Source organism: Callorhinus ursinus, unplaced genomic scaffold (assembly GCF_003265705.2).
Source record: "Callorhinus ursinus isolate GAN/ISIS: 27379988/994484 unplaced genomic scaffold, GSC_fseal_2.0 scaffold10, whole genome shotgun sequence".
Taxonomy (NCBI): Eukaryota; Metazoa; Chordata; class Mammalia; order Carnivora; family Otariidae; genus Callorhinus; species Callorhinus ursinus.
Window position 1 is genome coordinate 39,723,736 of NW_027397072.1, and position 11,430 is coordinate 39,735,165.

Consider the following 11,430-nt stretch of genomic DNA (forward strand, 5'->3'; position numbering starts at 1 on the left):
GGAGCAGAGTGACAGTGACAATAGCTCAAGGCTCCCAGACCTCCTCCTTCCTGTTCAGTATGAGGGTGGATGGGGAGGGGGGGGTCCCCTGCCTGATTCTCAGAGGCCCTGCCTCTCGTGCACATGCATCATAATCCCTTCCATGGTGACCTGTGCTGTGACGGCAGACAGGCCTCTCTCTGAAGACTGTCTCTGCCTAAGGTTGGCCACCTGGGAAAACGAGGAAGGGACAGGAAGGAAAGGGGTGTTGGGAGGGGGAAGAAAGAACCGACCACTCCCACTTTTCCAGTAGATGACAGGGCCAGAGGAGAGCCAGGCTGGTCCCGCGGGTGCTGCAGGATTCCTAGATCCAAACTGTCCACTCTGAGAGGGCCCTCACCTCATGGGGCAGCCTGCCAACAAACACACTTGTGTCTGTGCCCCACAGCCCCTGGCTGGGGTCTCCGTTTGGCCTCCTTTGCTTTAAGGTGCAATTGTCACTCACCAGCCGCCTCCATGGCTAGACTGTGCACTGCTCCGGGCCTCTCAGGGACCCGGGGAGCAGAGCCTGGTAGCTGGCATATAGAGAATGATGAAACAGTCGTGTGGGAAAGGCGCCCTGCCTCCTTTTACCCAGCCCTGCCACGAGAGCCAGGGGAGCAAACCCAATCTGCTCTTCTCAAATGTCCTCACCTTGCAGCTACCCAGGAGGCCCCAGGCACAGAAGGCAGCGAAGGGTGGTTCCCCTGGCGTTGCTGCCCTGCCCACCTCTCCCCTTTGGACCCACCCTGTGAAATTCCTTATTCCCACTGTGCCCGCCCACACCCACAGTAGCAGCAACCATGCACGACAGAGAAAGAGGTGTCTTCCCAGAGGCACTCCAGCAGGGAGCTCACCTGGGGTTGCCAGGGGAGTGTGGCCCCACCAGCGCTCAGGGAGCACGGAAACCCCAGACCTGACCTGCTCTTCTGCAGAATTCCTGCACCTGGTATTCCCGAAGGCCTCCTGAGTGTGTGGCCCCAGGCCTGTAGCCAAGGAGACCCAGACGTGGAGAGGCATGTGTTCTGCCCTCGAGGAGACTTTACTCGGATTCTGGGGCCCAGACCTGATGTGAAACACTTAACATACACATTAACTGCGTGGGTTATTAATTCCAGGGTCAATAGGACCAGCCTGAACTGCTCTTCCCACCCAACACATCTTTACAGCCTCCACAGGATGCTGCAGGGTAGCCCTCCCGAGATGAGTCCCCAGATTCCCCAGTTCCTTTATCTCTTCACTCTTAGACTTACCCCCAGTGATGACGCGTGTGTTTGAAATCAAAATGGGAAAGGTTACAATGCAGTGTTTCTCACGCTCGCACCACAGATCTGATTTCCCTGTACATGCCTGCCTATGATTTGCTCATTTTTCCTTGCCACGCCTGACTTTTCTTTCTATCATAAACAGAACTGGGGCGCCTGGGTGGCTCAGTCATTAAGTGTCTGCCTTCAGCTCAGGTCATGATCGCAGGGTCCTGGGATCGAGCCCCGCATCGGGGCTCCCTGCTCAGCAGGGCTCCCTGCTCCGTGGGAAGCCTGCTTCTCCCTCTCCCACTCCCCCTGCTTGTGTTCCCTCTCTCGCTCTGTCTCTCTCTGTCAAATAAAGAAATAAAATCTTAAAAAAATTAAAAATAAACAGAAGAACTGTACAAATAAATCCATACATATCCAGTAGTACCACCACCTTCAATACAAATCCACTGGTCACTAAGGGTAGTGAACATTGAGACGGTGCAGAACTAGTATTTTAGGAAAATACCAGAAATGGCGACACCACTTCCGTTGACAGTTGGTGGCCCAGAACTCAGTCACAAGGCTCCAACCCAAGGGGAAGAGCAGTGGTCTGGGAAATGTATTTTAGTTGTAGGCCTGGGAGCAGAAGCAACTGTATGGGTGGCCATGTAGCCCAACTCCGCCTTCCTCACAAGAAAAGCCCTACAGTAGCTGTCAGAACCCCAGGTTAGTCTTCCTTTCAATCCCTCACTCTCTAAACCTTGATGCCTTCTTTTGAAGGGTGGAAGAGATAATATCAGCCTTGCCCATCTCACTGGGTATTTTCAGGGACAAGTACCATCAGGATGCTGTTTATAAAAATTCTTGCTAAACTGAGCACTAGAGGGCTAAGCCGAAGTTCACTGTTATTTCTGCAAAGCCTTTGGGGGAATCTGAGCGTTCGAAGTTCTCAACTGCCTCTACCCAGATATCCCCATTGCGAGTCTCAGAATCCCATTCCTGTTCCTGCAGGACCCTGCCTGTGGGAGGCCACACGGAAGGCCATCGGGGCTGAGGATCCAGCATTCTCTGATGTTCCACCGTTATGATTAAGTCCGGAGCTGGAGTCTGGTCTTCTGCTCTGTCTGCCCTCTGGCTGCAGGACATTAGAGGCTCCTTAAATACTGCCAAGGAGGCCCTCTGGCTTTCCTATTTTGCCTTGAGTTGGTGAGTGACCCCCTGTGCTCGCCATTTTCTCTCTTCAATGACTTCAGTGCTCTCAGCAACGCTCATCCAGTTCCGTAACCCCTCCAGTTGCCATCTCCCTCATGCTTCTCCAGTTCTGGGATTACTGTATCTGCCGCTATGCCCCCTCCTACTGGAATTCCACCCCAGCTCACCACTGGTGAAAGTTTGAACGGTTGCATGGTTACAGCATGCCAGGGGCTATCTATATTCCACCAACCACCAGTAATGGGGTCCTCACTGCCAGCTAGCCAACAAATGATCCACTTCCCAGGTTCCTTTTTGGAGTTGGCTTCCTAGGATGTGAAACAGTTACATACACATTAACTGTGTGGGTTATTAATTCCAGGGTCAATGGGACCAGCCTGAATTGCTCTTCCCACCTAGCACTGATTATCCTAGAATAAATTCCCTTTCTGAGATGGAGAACTGCACACTGTCTACCCACACAAAGGGTTTATTGGAAAGCGTATGTGGGAGGTGCATCCATAAGGGAATGAGGAAGGTAGGACTGTGCAGACAGAGATGCCAGCCTGCAATGTGGTTGCCCCTGATGCCTCAGCCCATCCTAGGAGGAGCTCTGGAATTGGAACAATCCTTTAGAATGATTCCAAAAGGAAGCAAGGGAGGCTGGCCTTTGGATCCCTGTAGGCTGCTCCCGCCCAGAGGGTCATTTCCCACAGCTAGGGCACTTCCCACTGAATAATGGTCAGCCACCGGTGTTCCCAGCAGCTGAGAGGTGGGTGCATCCCCTCGAGAGGGACTGTGGGGGAGCACCACAGTACCCACTATAGCAAGGGTTTGGCTCTTGGCCCAGGTCTTCATATGGCTACACCACTTTCTACAGCATCCCCTTCTTATGACCAAGAGACCCTACGGGTTAGCATTTCTCTCTTTTCATTTAACTTCTGTACCTTTCTGGGGGGAAGGGGCTCAGGAAAACGTGGCTGGCTGTTCCCCCATGCCACCTCAAGCCATGGGAAGTGAGGTGAGGCTGTCCCGGGACCTCTATGTCCCTGGCATCCCACTCCCCCATTTTTACTCTATGGCTCCCACTGCATGAGGGCATGAGAAATTCCTGTGAGGTACCAGAGTTCTGGAGGGCAAGGATGAACAGAGCGCCTCTGCTCTCAGCTACCCCCTGGACAGTGCTGGACTATTGGTTTTCACTCATTTGGCTCTAACCCGGGTGGGAAATGACACCCTGCCCTAGGACCCACTCCAGCCTCCAGTTCTTCTGCTTCTCTCCAAGTGTCTTCTGTTCCATAGGCCAGAGGGAATCTCCATCTCCCCTTGAGTCTGTGTGGTGGGGGTGGGCGGGGACATATTGGTTACTAGTTTCAAACACCTCTCTCCAGGGCTTTCCCATTACTTCCTCAGTGATAGCTATCATTAAATTGCTGGCCTTGCCTCAGACTCACGAGAAGAGGAAGGGGTTGCTCACACAATGATTTACTGAAAAGTGTCCTACGAAAACGCAATTCCTTTTACTACACAGGAAGCTATTCAAATGGATATTGATTCATAGACTTTAATCTATTAATTCATTGATATGAACGTTAGATTTTATTGTTATGTAGCATGCATTTCTTTACCATAACTGAGTTCTGTTAAAAACAAACAAACAGGATTCTGGAATGTGGATCTGGCAAGTGAAAATCTAAGAAAAAGTCATCTCATCTTATTCCAGTGATTGTTTCAAGAGGGAACGTGTATACAAATGAACTGGTAAATATCCAGCAGCTCAGGAGGGGGATTTGGAGGGAGGAAGGAGAGAGGTGCTACAGTCCCTAAACAAACTGAGGAACGCCCTGCACCGGCCGTCCCGAGCTGAGTTTACTAAGATCATGTGATCACACGGCTGCCTGTTTTCGTTCTCTCTCCTCCTGCACAAAGAAAGGAAATATTCAAGAGAGAGAGGAAGAGGAAATGAAAAAGGCGGTAGTGGACCCCCAGCTGCATCCCCACTGGAGCCATAAATAGGCAGTTAAATGTGCTCCTGGAGAGAAATCAGATCTTGAAGTTAAGCACACAGAAGGAAGTGTGATGTCAAGCTTCCCTCCAGCTCCTGAGCGCTGGAGACAGGCATATTCCTTAAAATGTAGCATACTTTTTTTTAATTATGGAAGTGATACATGAGCAGTCTAGGAATCATGGAAAATACAGATAAATGCAAAAAAGAAAAGAAAAATTAATCACTATCCAGATATAAACACTTATCATTTCCTTCTGTTTCATAGATGCACACACACTTTATTTTAACGTAATTGAGAATATCCTATAGATACATTGTTTTGGTCTTCTTCCTCTTTTTACATTATATCATGAGCATTTTACAATTTCTTTAAAAATTGCTTTAAAATAGCATTTTCATGACCACATAATATTCCATCCTGTGAACTCTCCATAACTCATTTAACCATTTTCCCATTGTCAGACTGTTAAGCACTTTCTTCCCTCTTACTAACAGCACGGCCAGTCTCTAGCTGTAGGTTGCTCCCGCCCACAGGGTCATTTCCCACAGCTAGGGCAATTCCCACTAAATAATGGTTTGCATCATTGTATGTTTGCATTCGCTTATCATGGGTCTTTAGGATTGGAAATCCTACCTTCAAAAGCATGAGTTCTAAACAGTTTTTCATGCACACATGGCCAGGTGCCCATCAGATAAGTCTCCGCCAGCCCCAAAAGTCCAAGGGTAGACAAGTTTAGGCGGTTTCCTACTTGTTATGTGAGCCCTGTTCAAATCAAAGGATGCCGTTTTTCAGTGTCCCGGACATCCTGCAATAGCTTTAGAGCATGCTGGTTATCAGTTTATTGCTTTTCAGCTCCAGAGTCACCCTTTTTGACTGCTCTGGGAAAATGGGGTTGGGATTTTGAAACATTTTTCCTTTCCCGACTGGCGCAAAAGTTTGATCGGTAGGGGGCTCTGGAGAGACCCTGCAGAAGGAAAGAGTTTTGCTTCTGGGTCCTGTGTTCTTGCTCAGCAGGTTCCTGCAGCAGGAAGGCTTCTCCAGCCCCAGGTTCTTAGAGCCCCCAGAGGTCAGCACCTTCCCCCGACACCATACCTTCAAGCAGTTTTATAGCACAGCAGCTCCGGGGGCACCTGGCCATGAGCAGCTTGCCCCAGCACCCTAGAGGACCGATCCCGGGCAAGTGCTGCTACTGCAGCATCTCGGCGGCCCGGGCATCCGGGGCACCATGGCAGCCCCCAGGGCTAGCCGCCACTACCTGCAACCACTATTCCTAGATTCTTTAGAGCTCTCTTTGCTCCTTTCTCGCCAACCCCTTGTTACTCCAATCCACTATTATTGTTAGTAGTTCTTTGTATTAAACTTGCCCTGTTCATGCTGCCGTGTGGTTTCGCTTTTCTGATTGGTCCAGGGGCTAGACGGCCGTGATCTCTGTCACCGGTGATGCAGCCTGATTCCTCAAGCCAACTTGGATCTCGGCTCTGCCAGCCCCAAATAGCCTATGTTGCAGTATTAAATAACTGAAACTCTGACTTAAATGTCCTTTTAACCTTTCAGGTTAAAAGCCTTATTAACATTTAATTTAGGAGGCAAAGTATAGGTGCTCCTGGACCATTGCTTCTTCCTCTTTTCCACTGGCTTCTATGCAGCAGCTATGGAGTCAGTCAATTCCTTCTCTATTCCTTCTCTCCTCTCTGTTGCTGTCTTTCCATTTCCCTCTCTCCATTTCAGGCACCTGAAAGAAAGGTAATTCTTTCTGCGTCTTGCTCCTCTACTCCAAACCAGTGGCATCGGGATTAACAGTCCCCAGCCATGACCTTGGGTGGTCACTAACCTTGGAAACTAATAAAGATCATTTATTTTCCCTTTCCTGTTATTATCCAGAGTCACCAGCAAATGAGGCTCCCTGACTTGTTGGGTAAACAAGAGATACCAAGGGTAGCTGCTATTCTGCTCTGTTGAACGTAAAGCAAAACAAAACAAACCCTCAGTTTAAGGCATTTGAAATGCTATTGAGTAATAATAAGTTCCTCCTCCTCTGCTTGCTGGAAATCACACACATCCTTCAAGATCCAAATCACATGTCACTGTTTCAGTAATGCTTTCTCTCACCTGCTTATCCCTAGGCTGTAGAGCAGATCACAGTTTGTCTGGGTTACAGTCAAGTTTCCCATCAGATTGTGAATTCCTACTAAGAAGGTACCATGTCTTGTTCATTTTTGTGTTGACTCACCAGTGCCTAATTAAGGAATGCTCTATTGTGATAGTACCAGTGATAAAGTTAATACCACGTGATAAACATGCAGAGGACAAAAACAACCAGAATATGATGAACTCAGACAAGTGGTTCTCAAACTTGAGCTTGTATCAGAATCCGGGGGTGGGGGTAGGGAGGGTAGAGATAGGAGGTGCTAGGAGAGGGAGGTTTCTTAAAACACAAATTCCTGGGCCCCATTCATAGAGTTTCTTCCCCCCCCCCCATCTATAGAGTTTCTAATGCAGCAGGTCTGGGGTGGGATCCCCAAATCTGCATTTTTAACAAGATCCCAGGTGATGCTACAGCTGCTGGTCAGGGACCATGTTTTGAGAACCACTAAGCTAGCTCACCCCTATCTTTCTCAATATTCCCTCTAAATGTTCTTCTGTAATCCTTAGATTAACTCCAGGTGTGGGAAGATTCCCAAGGTGCACTCTTCCCTAGAGAGGTACCTGTCATAGAATCATTGATTCTTAACACGGAAACTTTCATCAGAGAAACTTCAGTTTTCTCTTAATTCCAACTTTGTGTCCAAAGCAGGAATTCTTTTGACCATCAAGCAGTCCTCTACACTTGAAATTTCCTCCTCCATTGTCCTATTCCCCTCACTGACAACCTCTGACTTGGACATAAACAGCTTGCACCTCACTTGGCTGCCTCTGACCAGCCCAGGACTGAAGGTGAGGTCAGGGGACCAGCACCAGGGGACTGCCTGTCGCCTGGGAAGCGGGCTCCTCTGAGAACCTCTCCTTTTTTTTTTTTTTTTTAAAGATTTTATTTATTTATTTGAGAGAGAGAGAATGAGAGATGGAGAGCACGCGAGGGAAGAGGGTCAGAGGGAGAGGCAGACTCCCCGCCGAGCAGGGAGCTTGATGCGGGACTCGATCCCCGGACTCCAGGATCATGACTTGAGCCGAAGGCAGTCGCTCAACCGACTGAGCCACCCAGGCGCCCAGAACCTCTCCTTTTGAAATTCTCACTCACCTGTTCCTGATTCCTGCGAGCCCCCCCCCACAGGGCCTACGTATTCGAACAGTCCAGGTTTGAACTTGGGGTTAACTTGGGGACCTCACTTAATTGCCGTCCCTCGCGAAGAGCCGAACCCCGCTGAAGGCAGCGAGGGCTTCCTCCCCACCCGCCGCCGTGGCTTTTCTCGGGCTCTCTCCGCCGGCTCCCCCAGGGGGCGCACCGGCCCCAGGCCGGTCCCAGGGGAGCCCCCGCCCCTGGGCCGCGTACCGCCAGCCCCTTGGCTAGAGTGTCCTAACTTGGGGTAGAAACCCTGTCGCCCGGGCTTGCTTCTCAGTGGGACGGACCTTGGGGCGCAGGCCCTGGGGAGGGGCCTTCTGCCCGGGTTGGGGGTCGGATTGCTGGGTCCTGCTCTGACGCTATACTGCGTGACCTCAGGCCAGTTACCGACTCTGAAACCTCGGGAAATTGCCGGATTAGTGTGACGATTTCACAAGAAAATGCATTTTAAAGCAATTACCACCAGCTCGGTACATAACAGTGTTCGAAATGTTAGTTGCTATTATTAAGTTTGGATCCATCAACTGCCATTTGAGTCGAGTATTTTCGCATCTGATGGAGGGCTGTTTGCCGGGAAGAGCCCGGGCACAGGATTCTGCAATGAGAGGGAAGGTGTGGGTAGATGGGGAGGGGCTTAGCAGGGTGCGGCTGGCGGAGAAGCAACAAGAATTCAGCCGCTTTTGCTTTAAAGACACGGTTGATGAGGGGCGCCTCGGTGGCTCAGTCCTTGAGCGTCTGCCTTCAGCTCAGGCCATGATCCCGGGGTCCTCGAATCAAGGCCCGCATCAGGTTCCCTGCTCAGCAGGAACCCTGCTTCTCCCTCTCCCTCTGTCCCTCCCCTGCTTGTGTTGCCTCTCTCGCTGTGTCTCTCTCTGTCAAATAAATAAATGAAATCTTAAAAAAAATAAAAACTTAAAAAAAAAAGATACGGTTGATATAATCCTCCGAGTAAAGCAAAACAAAACAAACCGAGAAAACCATCCCTATTCTAGAGAGAGGGAGTGCGGTGTAGGGAGGTTAAATAACCTGCCCTCAGTCAGCACCCAGAGCTGGGGTTTGAACCCAGGACTCGAAAAACCGTGCTCATCTTCACCCAGCAGAAGCCAGGGCACGGAGGACGCTCAGCGCGGGGTGAGGGGCATCTGGGGAACGGCAAAAGAGACTCAGCAAGGGCGGTCTCCACGGATGCTGTCCTCATTGGGCTGCTTCACCAAGGCAGCCCCAGGGCAGCCTGTCCCACAACAGTCCAGCAAGCCACCTCCCTCTGCCCCTGAATTTATAGTTCAGCCCTCCTCCTTACATATAGCTATATGTCACTTGATTGAGGCAAAGTTTAACAGTCTGGTACCAGCCTGCCTCGGTTTGCATCCCAGCTCGGCCACTAACCAGCTCTGACCCCTCCGGCAAGTTACTTAACAGTTCTGGGCCTCAGTGTCCTTGTCTGTAAAATGGGAAAACAACAATACTCATCTCCTAGGACTGTCAGGAGCTTAAGTGAGTTTTATTTGTGAGGCCATTAGCACAATGTCTGGCATAGAGGAAGCCCAGGTTGGGGTTTATGGGAGTGGATCTGACTTGTCAAAGACTGGTTTGGCTTGGCTTTGCTACCAGCCAGCCTGGCAACCTCAAGGAATCCTCTCCTATCTCTGATCAGCAGCTTCCTCCTCTGTAAGGTGGCGGCAGAATCCTTTTGCTAGTACTAGGTGTCAGTAGTGTTCTACCCTCTTGACATGTTGAATCATTCACTGCTCCTGGCTACCCTGGGAGATAATTGCTAATATTATCCCCATCTCATAATGGAGACCCCGAGGCTCTGAGAGGTGATGTGCCTAACTTCACGAGGCTATGAGGGCCAAAGCTAGGAATCAAAGTCCTTTTTTTTTTTCAGACGTAGTCCTGCTGCGGGTGAAACAGCTCAATACGGTTTGGCTCAGGGTGATGGGAATAGGGAAAAGCCTAGAACATCCACCACTAGATGGTACACCACTCCCCCAGCAACTCTGTGGAAACCTTGGCTCAGAAGATCCCAGATCACTTTCCCAGTGCCTGTTATTTAATTTAGCCACACATGTCTGCTTTCCTCATCTCCACGCTCAGGGTAGACCTCTGGCTCCAGAATAAAATATACCCACTCCAGAATCTCTACTTTTCTGGAGCTAGGCTTTCCATCTGGAAGGCTCTGGCTCTCTGCCCCACCCCTATAACTAATGAGTAGATTGCTTCATACTCATTGAGAGCTTACTCTCTGCTAGACACTTAAGGAAAAAACCCTTTGAAACATTAGCTCACTTAGGCTTAATAGAACAACCCTATTTTTGTCTGTACTTTACAGATTTTTCTCCACTGCATGTTGCTTCTGCTAAGTCATGCCCTAAGCACCTACTATCTTCAGCTCTGATGTTTCTTCCTTCTTTTAATGCGCACATGTCTTACCTGCCCTTCTCCATTACTTACTAGCTTTCTGAAGTTGGACATGTTATGTATGTCAAAAGGCCTGATGTGAGGCCAAACCGAGACTTGTAAAGTCTTAGTGTGGTGCCTGGTGTGCTATGTGCCCAATAAATGGTATAGTTTTTATCATTACATTATTAATAAGAACAGGATCATAACCTCCAAATGCTTTTGCCTCCTTGTTCCCTCCCTATGGTTAGCAAAATTCTGCGCATTCACTAGCATGACTTGCACACTGAGGCCGTATTATCATCTCTGCTGTAGAGGGGGCAACTGAGGTGTGCATTGTATCCCGTCCCTGGGCCCATGATTGGACTTGGCACAGAGTTATTTTCTGAGGGTTGCCCTGTGGCTACCTGTCACAAACCCACGGCCCTGTATGTTCTGCTCATATGACTGTGATTCCCACCTGGGGTTCTGCAGATGGTGCAGGAAGAGCCCAGACCACAGAGAATATGGAGACACAAAGGCAGCTCCTCGGGGATTCTCAAGGAAGCCATTCATATTAGTTTCCTAGAGTTGTTATAACAAATTAGCACCAACTGGGTAGCTTAAAACAACAGAAATTTAGTCTCTCACAGTGCTGGAGACCAGAAGTCTGAAATCAAAGTGTTGGCCGGGTTGGTTCCTTCTGGCCTAGCTTCTGGTGATGGTTGGCGGTCCTTGGCATTCATTGGCTTCTGGATGCCTCACTCTAATCCCTGTCTCCATCATCATGTGACCTTCTTCCTGTGTGTCTCTGTGTGTCCTCTCCTCTTCTAAGAACAGCAGTCACTGGTCCTAAGTGCTAAGACTGGCCTAATCTGGTATGATCTCATCCTAACTACATATATCTACAAGACTCTATTTCCAAATAAGGTCACATTCTGAGGTCTGGGTAGATATGAATTCTGTGGGACATTGTTCATGCCACGACACTCCTTCACCTCCCCATCCCACCAGTGGGGTTGCTACTGATCCTAGGAGGTGGTCCTGGTCCCTCACAGAAAGAAAGAGATACATGGTTTACAAAGCTGAGACTATGCTTAGATTCAAAGAAACACACATAGATGCTCTTTTAATTGGGGAACCTTTGCTAGGCTAGAATATCATATTTGAATTGATCTAATTCTATCATTCACTGATGGATGGGAGAGCAGTGTTAAGGATGAAATGGAAAAAAAAAACCAAACCAGTATTGTGTGACAAATTTGGCCCTCACTTCAGATATTTCTGCACAAACCTCACAGTGCTGACAGGAAGGTCT